This window comes from Macaca nemestrina, chromosome 6 (assembly GCF_043159975.1).
Source record: "Macaca nemestrina isolate mMacNem1 chromosome 6, mMacNem.hap1, whole genome shotgun sequence".
Taxonomy (NCBI): Eukaryota; Metazoa; Chordata; class Mammalia; order Primates; family Cercopithecidae; genus Macaca; species Macaca nemestrina.
In genome coordinates this window covers 149,656,319-149,670,932 of record NC_092130.1, presented here as the reverse complement: position 1 = coordinate 149,670,932, position 14,614 = coordinate 149,656,319, and the positions used below count along the sequence as shown (strand labels likewise).

The following is a 14,614-nucleotide window of genomic DNA, read 5'->3' as shown; positions in this document are numbered from 1 at the left end:
ATGCTTGTATCAATTCATTTAGAACGATGGCATCAGCCATAAGTCATTGGCAAGCCTGAAGGGTTTGGGTTTTGAGTGTTTCTGCAAGCCCAGGGAAGTACGACATCCTGGGGTCACTCCAAAAGAGTAACAGAGATCATGGGGCTACGTGAAAGCGTGTCTTCCTGGAAGGCGAGAAGGAAAGACATGTATGAATCTATCCATGTCTGCTTGCATCAGGAGAACGCCTGTTCATGTTGTAAAGAAAAGCCATCGGTATTGTCATCTCAGGAGACCGGCTTGTTTTATGTGTGTGCATGTTATACGTGCTATCACACGAAACTGGCCAACTGATAGCGTGACGAGGTACTGTGTCCCTGGGAATTGTAATTGCTTGGTCGGTGAAAAAAAGAACATCAGACCGTTGCTGATAATAGCACAAGGTGCATTTTGATAGTGTAAAAGAGGAAACAGACGGAGTCATACAAGTTCTGAGTATATCTTAAACCCCCGCCCAAGGGGGTAAAAAAAAGAAAGAAAGAAAGAAAGAAAAGGAAGGGAAAGCCTGGGGCTGAAGGAGTGTTACAGGGAGCGAATTGCTCAGGACTTCAAACACTGGGAGTCATTCTGTCAAGGGGAGGGGGCGGGCGGGGGCAGGCACTGGGCCTCTTTAACAAAGTCCTCCTCTCTTTGCTCCCTCCCACTTCATTCACTTGCAAATCAGTGTGTGCCCACAAGAGCCAGCTCTGCCGAGCCCGTAACCTTCGCATCCCGAGAGCTGCAGTTTCAGCGCGAGAGCAAGAACGGCAGAGCCGGCGACCGCGGCGGCGGCGGAGGCAGGAACAGCCTGGGCGGGTCGCTGGGTCTCCGCGGGCGCAGGAAGGCGAGCAGAGGTGGGTTCGGGCTCCGTTGGCTGTGCGTACATCTCCCATTTTTTTAATTCTGTAGCGTTGATGAAAGCCAATCAGAGAGAGAGCCCTCTCCGCCCGGTGGGTGCCGCGCGCCGGAGTTGGGAGGAATGCTCTCAGCCTGCGAGCCCGGGTCGGGGCGGGCGCACGGGTCCGGCTGCGCGGGCGGCGCTGCTGCCGCTGCTCAGGACTGACGCCTCTTCCCGGGGAGCCTGGGCGCCGCTCCTCCGCCTCCCGGTAAGACCGATCCGCCGTGGCGCTGGGTGGGGGCACGCGGAAGCGGGCCGCCGGAGAAGGACCCGCTGCCTTTCTCTACGCCGGCAGAGGCTGCCAGGGGAGCTCCGGCATTTGCAAAGTTGACTGGTCAATTACCAAAGGGCGCTGGTGCGTGCAGGACCCGCTGAGCCATTTGGGGCTTGATTTATCTCCACCTGCCCGCATCATAAGGGTCTGTGCGGTGACTGCTTGGGCTGAGTTACATTTCTTAGCTTTGGGGGTAAAGCAGAAAATCAGGTAGTCTGAAAACTCTGGAATGCTCCCAGTAGGGAAAACTTAAACTAAAGAGACGATTTGGCTGGGAGAAGGAGCTAAAGAAAACTGTTAGCTTGCATGTTCCGGGCAACGCCTGCCGGCTCATCTAGGACAGAAATGCTTAGGTTGCGAGGAAAGTCCAACACTGGACTCCGAAAATGGAGCACACTGTCCAGGGAAAAGTCATGTGGAAGGCGCAGCTCGCTCGTGCTCCTCCACGGCTGGCCAGGCTCAAATCTGGGGGATAAAGCCTTCCCCGGACTGATTGGAGAGTAGTTGGAGTGCGCTTGGTTTTAGGTGCCAGATGCAGGAAAATTGGAGCCCCCAATGCGTTAATCCCAGAATTTAATAAAAAGGGACGCTGCAATGTGGACTGCAGCAGTTGCACAGCTGAGATTACTTCTGTAGTTAGATATTCTGCCGTGAGTTACCGTAGATCTCGAGATGGCAGATGCTGGAGAGGTCAGCGTGGTGCTAAGAAGTGTTGTCACTGCTGCAATAAAATCCATATTTTATGGGGAGTTAAATGCAGGTCTCTGTTAGTGCAAGGGGCTGGCCACCTGAGTTAACTATGACTCAGAACATTCAAGAACCAAGAAGTTTAATCATCTGGAATAGCCATACTTTTCTCTCTCCCACTCTCATTAAAAAAAAAAAAAATTAAATTATGATAGTCACACTATACAGTTGTATCAGACCGTGTCTCTGCGAATCTTCACCTTCACTTCGTAAAGCACACAGTGGGAAGGAAGAAAGAGGTTTTCCCTGCAAGAATGTTGCAGGAGTGGCTGTCGTGTACATATATGGCTGCTCTGGAGGGGTGCAGACCAAAATATGGGCTTTCTGAATGGTTAATTATCCAGGGGGTTGCAAACTCCTCCCTGTGTTGGAAAAGGAACCCGGGGATATGCCTAGTTACTGTACACCTCTTCCAAGAAGGACTAACAAATATGTTTATATGAATTTTGCCAAGAGTTGCTTATTTTCTTTATTTTCTTACTGAAAGCTTTATCTGAAAAGGAAAACCCTTAAGATTTTACTTTGAGAGAGACAGAGGAAAAAAAAACTCTTCCAGTTTCACTCGAGACTTGAGCATCATGCCTTGTGTAATAGTACTTGCATGGCTCTATGCTTGCTATTTTAGAGAACCGTAAAACCAGTTGTGTGAAGAAAGGGGTATACTTGAGCAGATGTCTTCATTATGTCATAACCAGGAGGGCAAAGTTTATGCCAGAGGCCAGATTGTCAATGCAGAGCTCAGACACTTAAAAGAAATCCAACAATTGACTGGAAAATGCAATCATATAGGATTGTATCTCATCCCCTTTTGCTCTTTGGCGTGTTCTAATTAAAAAGGTACTGAAGGAAAATAAAAAGCAGATATTTTCCCACCTAATGTAATGGTTCATGCCATACTTTTGAAGCAGAGGAAGTAACCAATTTCTTCAGAAAAACTAAGAGGCAGCAGCCCATTTTTGAAGGAAAATGGCACCAATTCAGTTTTACTGTATTTGTGTCTACAATTATCTTTTGCTACCATTACAAGAAAGTGACAGGTTAGTATCTCCATAGGGACTTTTAGTCCCTTTACTATCTGGCTTTTACACCAATTTATTGCACTTACATTTTGTACTGCTAACTCTGCAAAGATAATATATGGAAACATAATCATTTTCTACCAACTTGCCTACTATCGAAAAACGTGTACCCTACCTCTTCCACCCACCACTTCCATCAGCTTTGCAAGGAAAAACTTACTGAGGCACTCTTCCTTTTTAAGAAAAAAATGTATCTTGCAAAATACTGCTTGAGACACTTGAAAATAGCTAAACATTTTCTAGAAAGCACAGCTACAGTCACAGGGTATTACATGATACTGTATTATTATAGCAATACATTGCAACAAGTTCTGAAAATTGGGACTAATTGAGTGAATGTCCCACATAGGGATTTCTTTAAAAGGAATGAAATGTGACAAATATTCTGAGTGAAACTACAATCTTCCTAACAAATTGAAATGTGTGGTCCCCTCTTCTGGCCCCGTAGTTGCTTTGCAGTCATGAATGCCAATACACTAAGGCTGAACCCTTTGAACTATTCAAACTTTTTTTAGTTGAAAGGGACCTCTAGTGGGTCACTCCATGCATTTCTCCCTGGAGTTCAGTTCAGAATGGATTTTGTTATCTAAGATGAGAGTATAACAACTTTTTCTCTGTAAACAAGTTAGTATTCTCTAAGCACTATCTTAATATTTGTGACAGGTCAAATCATTATTGCTATTATTTCTGTACTTTCTCTAATTTAGGGGACTTACAAATGTTTTTATGGTTTTCTGAATATCTAGACTTTTGGTAACTGCTGGATGGTTCCAAATAAAGCAATGGCCAATTAATAAAGAATTTACCATCATCAATATAAGATTTTCTTATTTCTGACCTTTCCAAGACTCTACTTCCTTACTTCTAATTTACCCAGTAATTATAACATTATATTTAGAACTCCAAAAGTTCTACATGAAGAGTGCCCCCCCCCCACCCAACAACAAAAGAAATATTTGCAGGAAAAAAAGTACGATGATTGTTTCAGAAATCCGTGAACATTCACAAGTTATACTGAACTAAAGCCATCTAATTCAAAGAATTCCCTATTCAAATAAATATGTTAAATATCCAAAAGATGTTTAGATACCTGTGTCACCCTTTCTCCAGGTTTTTTCTGTTTCATTTCTTTCCTTGATGTATCACAACACATTTTAGGTAACCTACTCCTTAAAATACTCTGCCTGGAACTTGGAGTAAGGTAACTTCTGTAGGGTGAATCAGCCTCTTCTGCTGACAGCCTGCAGGTTTCAACTTCCAACTTAAAAATCTGTTCTAAAGTTTGAAATGTGTTCCAAATGAGATAACATCCGGCAAAATCCAGTTGCCTTGTGCTTCTTGCTTAGTCACGGCTGCTTATTCTTTGGTGTCCATCAGAATTAGGGTCTCGCTTATAAAAATAACAAGCGGTGACTCAGTCTGAATTGTATTCCTAATAGTGTTTCAACCTAGCAGTGTCTACTGAGCACGCTTTATTTACTTCACAAAAAAGTGAAAACGTAGATAACCAAACCTTCTCTGGTTTAAATGTTTTTCTGAATAATGATTCTAAATTCAAAGACTCAAGAACATTATGGTAATAGGAGAATTGCAGAAAGAAGAAGGCATACACACACACACAAACATGGCACACAGTTGTGACAGTGTTCCAAGAATATTAGAAAATAAATACAGAAATGCAGCCTTTAGGCTGATTTTCTTTTCTTCTTCTTCTTTTTTTTTTTTTTTCATGTTGTTTTCTCCATTGGGATTTTTATTTTATTTTGAAGACAGATGAGTGCTTGAAGCACTTTCCTGAAACTAAATAATAGTAATATTTTTGTTCAAGTTTGCCTCTTACAAAGATTAACTGGTCTACTTTTTTTGAGTTTCTCTTCATACAGAAGCCTCTCTTTTTCAAAGCAATCTTATGAGGAACTTCAGGTTCTCTCTAATTAACTATTGAACTAAATGTATATAGTGTTTGTGATGCTATCACCCACAGAGTAGGAAGATAAGGCAAGAGGGGAGAATATAAATAAACCTTCAAAAAAGTGGTGCACTTAAAATGACTACAAAATAGTTGGGTCAGAGGGAGCCATCTATAGCCAACAGTCTAGTTGTTCAAAATTGAACTATCCAAGAAATTTTCAACTCTTCCAACAAAGAAAACTTATTGAAGGCTGAATGCTGTGAGCACACATTCATAAATGTAGAGTAGACACATATGCAGAGACTATTCGAGATTATTTCATCTTATTTCATCTGGTTAATATATTTACACTAATACCGTTGGGAGCTGGTTTCTTCCAGCAATCAGATCACCTTGCTGTGATTTATAAGAGGTAGAGTTTCATTAATGCCAGAGTGTTAATATTAAATTTGATTTGTCATGTAAATGGGCAGCACGGGTTGCAAGCTTTTCTTAGTATATGTGGTACTATCTTGTGAGAGAAATGACTTATGAAGAAGATGAGGCACATAAAGCTAGCATACCACAGGGTATGATTTATCTTCATATTTCAGCACTTGAAAGAACACTGTGTTTTTCTCTTTCTCTAATTTCCGAAATTGGTAGGTCTGGCCAAAAGATATCCAAGAGACCTAATAAGTTATAGGAAGAGCAAGAAAAAATTAACTTCGAGAAGTGTCCAAGTGAGTAAAATGGAAAGAGATGAGGAGGTAAATTTTTACAGCAGAGGGAAACATAAGAATAGAAATAGAATCAAAATTGCCATTTTTACATAGGGTGCATTTTCCTCTTTATAAATAGTGCTACTGTTAAATGCCACTTTATAAACATAATTGCATCATTAACATATTTATACACACTACTCTTCTCTACCATAAAGTGCAAACTTGAAAATTACCTTTAAAAAATCACCATCTAAGGGAGATAACCCTGGGTGGATGGTAAATTAACCAGAGGAATATCTTTTTTAAAGTGGTCTGAAATCACATCAGAATCAAGGAAAAGATTTTATTGGTGCATTGAAGAATATCAGCTCTTTTCCTTCATTGTCCTGCATGCTAAATAGAAAAACTGTGTATTCCTCTGATGCCTACAATCCAAAGTATACAGTAATAATATAGACCGGCCGGGCATGGTGGCTCAAGCCTGTAATCCCAGCACTTTGGGAGGCCTAGATGGGCGGATCACGAGGTCAGGAGATCGAAATCATCCTGGCTAACACGGTGAAACCCCGTCTCTACTAAAAAATACGAAAAACTAGCCGGCAAGGTGGCGGGTGCCTATAGTCCCAGCTACTCAGGAGGCTGAGGCAGGAGAATGGCATGAACCCCGGAGGCGGAGCTTGCAGTGAGCCAGGATCGCGCCACTGCACTCCAGGCTGGGTGACAGAGCAAGACTCCGTGTCAAAAAAATAAATAAATAAAATAATAATAATAATAATAATAATAATAATAATAATATAGACCAAGTATTCTACTTGTCACCCATTTGGATCCTGTGTGTGATGTAGCATGATGAAAGGCAGAGCTAAAGACAGCAAGCCCCCATCTCTTTACATGATGTGTGTATATATATGCTCAGAGCATATGTATCTACACACACACACATATATATAGTGGATAGAAGGAAAAGAGTTGATAATTATGTATGTGTATATATGGTATATATCTGGTATATATATGTGTATATATACACTTTACATGGTATATATACACACACATATGTGTATATATATGCTCAGAGCATATATATCTATACACACACATATAGATATATGTAGTGGATAAAAGGAAAACAGTTGATAATATATGTGTGTGTATACATATATACATATATCCAGCGAAGATTTAAAAAACCACTATTTTGGCTCGGAATTTTTATACATCCAAATAATAATGATAATAAATAATAAACTAACCTTTACTGAGCTTTTCTAAGTCACACCCTGTTCTAAGTATTTTACACGCATTTCGCATAGCAATACTTACACAGTAAATCAGAATGACCCTGCTACACTTATATCCTCTTTACTTAGCCCTTTTTTGGTTTGAATTTCCAGGGAATCTCCGTTTAAGCCAAGCACTTAATGAATGTGCTGTTAACAAACAATTGTGGTGTCTTGGAAGTAAAAGTTTGACTCTCTCTGAGAACTGCAGAGCAGCAGAGGGCGTGGGAATGATTTTATTATTTTGACCAGAGCTTGGCAGATGTGAAGGCTGAGGAAGATGTTTTCTAAGTTATTCATTTTTGAAAAATAATCTGCAAGCGTGTGTCAGAATTTATAATTATAGTAGAAAGCATTGTGTGGGCCATTTTTCTGAACATAATGATGGTACCTTTTATAAGAGAATAAACATCTTCTCCTGCCTTCAGAGGGATCTTTATGAGGGAGGGAGTATTTCAGGAAGGTAGCTAAAATGACACCTGTTCATTGCATTGAGATGGGAGAGACACCTCAACCTCACAGCACCCACTAAGGGCATCAGTCCATTCTCAGCTCGTTGACATTACCATGGATGTAGCATTTGGGACTCTGGGTAGAGCTAAGTAAGATAGTGTTTGTGTCCTTCCTTATCTGATAAGTAAAAGTATTTTATTTTGTGACCACAATTATTTCATTACTTCATTACTATCACAATTTGGTATTTGTTCTGAATGATTTATCAAGTAAAATTTCACACACACACACACACACATACATATACACCACTACCATGCCACCGGAAGACAATCCCCACAAAAACAAGGAAAGAAAGAGGGAGGGAGGAAAGGAGAAAGGAAGGGAAGGAGGGAGAGAGAGAGAGGGAAGAAGGGAGGAAGAAACCCTCTTAATACAGTCACATTTTATATGGTTGACATGATGAGCCATTTTCATTATATTCTATTCTTTCTATTGCCACCATTCAAAAAGTCATGTAGTTAATCTAGCCTTCAAGGAAAGTTTGATCATTAGAAATATAATCAGAGAATGTGAGACATAGGAAGGTGCTTAAAGATGACTTTATCTAATACTCTTCATTTAACTGTGAGATAATTGATGACCAGAGAGATGAATGACTTATCCATGGATATATTTGATTTATTTTGTTCTGTTATCTCTATCTTTCTCTGCTGTGGCCTGAGTTCTAGTTGTTGAATATTCTTGCTTTTTATCATCACCATTTAATTCTGGCATTAAAAAGTAAAAAGGAAATTTAAATCCAGAATATTATTATTTATAAGTATTCTGTGAAGGGACAAATGTGGAAACTTGTGGTGAAGATAAGGATGTAGGCTTCTTTAGGAATTTCATGTGTTCCTACATTTTGTAAATTTCCTATTGCAAAGAAGAATTAACAATTTCCCTCAAAATATTGACCATTGCTAGGGAGACATATGATAAGGTTTGGGGTTTTGTTTTATTTGTAATGGCTTGATGGCAGTTTTGAGTAAGCCTTATCTAAATCAGTGATTCCCCAGGAGACCAAGTTGTATCCATCTTTGAAACAAAAAATTATTAGTGGTTAGATATGAAAAATGATGACAACCTATTGTGTTTCTCATAAATCTCAATTTGTTTGATTTAAAGAACTCAGACAGTGACCTTCCCACTGCTTTGAAGTTAAAATGTCAATTCTTTCATGGAAATATGGGGAAAGATTATGATGGCTTTTTCCATGGCAAAATTTAAATTTGGCAAGTAACTCAATGTCAATCCTCTCCCTTTTAAAAAGTAAAACGTTAATGTTCCATGAAATCCAAAAATCTGGGGACCACTGGTTTATACAATGACTGACATCATGTTGAAAAATGATTGACCTGGTTCTCTTCCTTCTTATCTGGATGAACAAAAAGTAAAGGGGAATTATAATTATATTTAAAACACCAAAAAGACAAACTAAACAAAATCCATTTAATCAAAAGGTATCCTTGAGTCTCTTAATTAAAACTTATAGAGATTAATACTAACGTTTGGAATACTAATATGATCTTTGACCATATTAACAGATCCTCAAAAAAAATATGCTTTGCCAAGCTCATGGCCAGAATGTGTCATTAATAATGAATTTTCCTACTTGATTACATAGTGGATAATTCAGTGGGAAATGAAAAGTTTTAAATTTATATCTAACTCCATAAGCTGGAACAACACAGCCCACCTTAACTATATAAATTATAAAATGGGTGTCTTTTTTTTCTAAAAGTGAACTTTGTATACTTGTAGACAAAAATTTACTAACATGTTGGTCTGTATTTTGAGGTATGCATTCAAAAAGCAATTGCCTTCTAGTGTATAGTATAGATTTCAGTCATTAAAATGAGCTTATCATATTTTTGACTACAAAGCTTAAATCTCCTTTTGCAGAATTAAACAAGAAAGAGTTTCATTAATCTACTATCATCCATTTGAAAATATTTTTAGGCTGGGCATGGTGACTCACGCCTCTAATCTCAGCACTTTGGGAGGCTGAGGCGGGTGGATCAACTGAGGTTAGGGGTTTGGGACCAGCCTGACCAACATGGTGAAACCCCGTTTGTACTAAAAATACAAAAAAATTAGCCAGATGTGGTGGTGGGCACCTATAATCCCAGCTACTCAGGAGGCTGAGACAGGAGAATTGCTTGAACCCAGGAGGCGGGTTGCAGTGAGCCCAGATCACACCATTGTACTCCAGCCTGGGTGATAAGAGCAAAACTTTGCCTCAAAAAAAAATATATATATACACACACACACCTATATATATGCAACTGTATGTATATATACACACACACATATTTATACATATATACATATATGTGTATATATGTATATATAACATATATGTAACTATATGTATATATACACACACATATATATGCGCAAAATGTATATATATTTGCAACTGCTCAGTTTCATATTCAACAAAATATCCTAAGGTCCCCTTAGCAACAGGTGCTAATTTAACACCAATCAAAATGGCGTGTGGTCAGTCTAATTACCAATGCAAACTGATGAAATCTGCCATGACTGTTATATTACTGCTGACTCTTCATTTGAACCAAATTCAGTGACTTTTCTCCCAGCAATTATTCTCATATTAAGCTATTTGTTTAAAAGTATCTAGTAGAGATATTGTCAGTGTTTCATAAAGGATTAATTCCATTAGTGTGGCCTTATGATAAATATCAGTGCCACATTTTCACTCTCTGATTCACCTGCCTTTTTATAAAGAGAGAGAGACGTTTCAGGCAGGTCTTAATTAAGACAACAGAATGAAGTGGAGTCACTTACAAGTTAGTGTACCCGGGAGGAGGTGGTCCCAAACCTCCAGATACAAAAAGTGCCTGCTCAGCAATAACTTTTGCATTCATAGCAAATGCGATTACCTGGAAGAAAATTGCATTTAAGATAACAGGGCAGGAATGTCTAATGCAAGCGCTATATTTAGATATTTTGTCTTATACTTTTTCTTCTTCCTCAAGTTCACTTTTAATTCTGTCACCACACTCCAAAATATCTTTCCAAAGAGCACTGTGGTTTGTTTTTCTTAGAAAACTTTTTCTTCTTGAATTTAAATGGGCATGTACTTTGTGTTCCAAAAAGCAATGAAATTAAATTGAAGAGATAATCTTAGTACATGAGTGGACAGAGCAAGGTGCTTAGTGATTATCCAAATAAACACTTTCTCCCCAAATGTAACGCGAAGGAGGACGGGTTCTTTATTTAAAATATGAAGTTGGAAGCAACATAAGAGTAAAGTGCTCTCAAGCAACTGAGTTTAATTTGATATAATAAAAGATTTCTATGAGGTAGGCAGAGAAAGGAGAAATTATTGAAACCCTAAGCTGGATTAATTGGGCACTATAGAATAAAAAGTTTGCTTTGCACCTTTGAGGTTCTGAACATTAATTGAGCATATGTTTGCTTCCCAATTTCTCACTAAACCAAAATGGATTTTTAAATGGCTTTTTTCTCTTTTTTCTTTGTACGATAATCTTTTTATCACGGCTGGTTAGAGAAACCAACCACAGAAGACGAGAGCCAAACCTGTCCCATTTTGGATTTTAAAATATGCACTAATGTCTATAATCTTATAAAAGACTTTAAAGCAAGAAGTGAAATTTGCACTGCATGTTAAACTCCACAATCCAAAAAAGCAGCTACAAGACTCTGACTACTAAGGAGATGCTGAGTTTGTCAAGTACTTTCCAATTTAGGTTTTCCCTGATTGACAAGTGTTCCTAAGAATGATATTCAGCCAAGACTTTTGGAAAATCCATTATTTAATTCCCTGCACAGCAAAAGCCCACCTGATACAAACATAAGATGCTTTATGGAATAAATAAATCCAGGTTGGGGGAGAAATGAGAAAATGGTTTTAAAATATCACTTTTCCATCTCAAGATGAGAGTTTTAAGATGAGGGCATCCCTTGTAACTGTAAGCACATAGGGAAGGCTCAATAAATGCTTACTAGGTGAAATTCTTCTCATGTAAGTTACAAAAGCACCTCTTAAGTATTTTTACAACTGATTTCCTGTTCAAGCTTATTCATGCCAGTGAAAATACAACTTTTCTATCTCATGCTAACAACTTAATTTTTTATAATTCTGACCACTTTCAAATGAGCCTATTTTGAAGGAAGCCCTATCAGTGGTGTCCTGAGAGCCAGGAAGACCAAGCAGGTTGATAGGGCAACCGAGCTTTCAACAACGGGGCCACCAGCCCTCACCTTCCTCCAGGCAGGCATTTTATTAAAGTTGGTATTCAACATTGTTGCCTGGAGCCTGATTAATAATTTATGCCTTCCTAAGCAGATTAGCAGAATTCTGTCATTTTGATTTTTTAATTCTTAGTTTGTGTTTGGAAACAGAATGTACCCCCTGAGTTTACACTTTTAACATATTTTATTTTTTAGAATTCATACCTAAACTAAACAATGTCCTTGCCAAGAATTATTTTCTCTTACAGTTTTAGTATCCATGTGTGTTACCATGTATTTTCTATAATAAATAAAACAATTGCTTATTTTCTAAGTGAATGACCTTTTTTTTTTTTTTGCCCCTCATTCAAATAATCCTATATGTTCTTGTTAAAGTATTTTGAATTTTGTTACTTAAGGATTAAAAATAAGAAAGATGATTGGGAAAATGGAGTGGAATAATAAAACCTAACACTTAGCACTTACAATATTTCAGGCATCATTTTAAATATCTTACATGAATTTAATGTTCACAACAAGACTTTCAAGTAAATACTGTCAATCTTCTCAATTTTAAAGATAACACTAGGGAACAGAACAGTTATGCAACTTGCCCAAGGTCACACAGTTAGTTCTTTTTGGAGCTAAAATTAAATCGTGGCACTGTTGAGAACCCACATTGTTTTAACTATTGCATTCTTGGCCTTTTGTGCTCTATATACATGTACTGAGATCATAGACAGAATAGATAGATGACAGGTAGATGACAGGTAGATGATAGATAGATAGATAGATAGATAGATAGATAGATAGATAGATAGATAGATAGAATCGATGGAAAATATATAGATAGATAGAAGACAGGAAAGATAGATTCAAATGTATGAATCTCAAATACAAAAAAAGTCAAAGGTATATGGATTTTGTATATACATATATATTATATGTAACATGTACACATTTCTCAGGGCTTAAAAATACAATTAGAAAGAAAACTCATTTTCTTTTTCATCCTTCAGTGAGTGTATAAGTATATTCTTTAACAAGTGAGATCAATTAATTATAGCCCAAAGCAACAGATTTCAGCCTCATAGAGGCCTTTTAGCTTTAGGCCTGTCCGCTTTAATTTGAGTCAGTCTTATAATCACTTACTCTTGGTCCCAAGGAAAACCTCGCAAGGGTGTTTGAAAGGTTCAGATTCATCATTAATTACTTTATTCATTCTACAATGTTTATTGAGGGCCCCTGTGCTCAGTTCTAGAGAGAAAGCAGGTAATAAGACAAATATACATTGACTAGCAATTTAGGGAAAATAGATTATTTCCTCATACTCTATCTATGTATACTCATACATACCAATAATACTAGCTTTGTATATAATGAATAGGATATTCAGAATTGATTATGTTTTCTATTCTCCCATACTTATATCTTACATTAATACAGAAATTAGCTGTGAGTTTCATGATTTGTAAGGTTTTGTAAGGTTTCTATTCATCTTCAGGTTTGACTTTGAACCTCCTACTCAGCTTAGAAAGAAACACCATACCTCCCTTCACTACCAAAAATTTAACATGGTTTTATATTTTTGATGGTATGCCTCAGAATATTTTCATGGTGGTTCCTTCACTAATCCCTACAATTTCCCCAGTGAATTTGCCACAAAGCACAAAGCCATACATACACTGGTCAGTGGAAATACAGTTCATCAAGAAATCAGTCTACACAAGAAGACTAGTTAAAATTTAGGATTGAGGTGATGGGATTTCAATTCAACTCAGCCATTTAATGAATACTTTTGGGCAAAGCATTGTGTCGAGCACCACAGATAATGCCATGCTTCGATGTCAGATGAGGTGCAGTCTGTGGTCGAGATTAAACATGACCATTAAAAGCTGCTATTTTACAAAGTTAACTCTTTCAGAATTCAGGTCTTTTAGTCATGAAATCTATTGGGCTCTACCATTGCTAACTTTGGAGTTGAGTGTGTTGACACTCACACTCCGTGCTAATATCCAGCTGACCAGTGCTCCCACTTATGTTTACCTGGCCAAATCTTATTGGATCTTCAGGGCAAAGACCAAGAATCTGCTTCTCCAAGAAGCATTCTCTGACCCCCACCTACCTGTCTCGCTCTTAGCTTACATTCCTCATGGTGTGAGTGTGTCAGAGCCTTTACTTAGTCTAAGTGTAACTGTAAAAACATCTTTTCAAAAGTCTCTGCATGACTGTCTAGGCCTCACCTATCAGACTGTAAGCATCTGGAGAACAAAACCACTGAGTCTTCCTTTGACCAACAAGGCCTAGCCTTGTTTTTGACAAATGGCAAGAACACATTAGATGTTTGTTAAGAGAACAAAAGGAGAGAACTCATTATGAAACTCTGTACTACATTTATATACTTCTCTACATTTTTCATGTTGGAAGTTAGTGTTCTTTTCTAATAATTTGATTTCATTTGGGTACATTGAAGCAATACACTTAAGAAGCAAGAAGATTGGGGCCAGCCTTCTAGACTGTTCAAAGGGGTACACCCAACAGAAGGGAAATATTCTCAAGATGACCTTGGTGCCTGTTGGGGTGATCAAGCCCAACACCAGGCCATCGGGGTCAAAGTCCAGCAGGGTCAAAGGAATGAGAAAAGACAAGCTAAGAGTGCATAAAGTGGGTCCAGGGGGCCAAAGCTAGATTGGAGGCTGCGAAGGCCCCAAGCTCTGGGAGTCCACACTATTTGTTGGTGGGGTAGAAAGGTAGCAGTGCATCAAGCATAGCTGTGATGGTTTAGCGTTTTATTTGATGCATATAGAATATGCTCTGATACTTGAGATAATGGAGAGCATGTTTACGAGCCTGGGAGAGCAACCAACAAATCTGTGCACATTCCAGAGTCTACGAGGGGTTTTATGCCCTGAGCCCTGGATTCCTTCCAAGCCACAAGGGATTTCATGCCCTGGGCTTAGATTTGTGGTGCAGCAGGGCAGCTTTC

General features: G+C 38.4%; 1 protein-coding gene across 2 annotated transcripts in view; it reads left to right on the top strand.

Moving 5' to 3' along the window:
- Window positions 1–699: 699 nt before the first annotated feature.
- Window positions 700–14,614, top strand: part of LOC105473008 (cadherin 6) — a 135,792-nt gene continuing 121,877 nt past the window's right edge. The window contains exon 1 of one of the 2 annotated variants that reach the window (XM_024790108.2): window positions 700–872. The gene's annotated coding sequence lies outside the window, so the exon portion shown is untranslated. Of the gene's footprint in view, window positions 873–1,003; window positions 1,125–14,614 lie in introns of those variants that run through there. The other variant, XM_011726566.3, reaches the window with a different exon arrangement.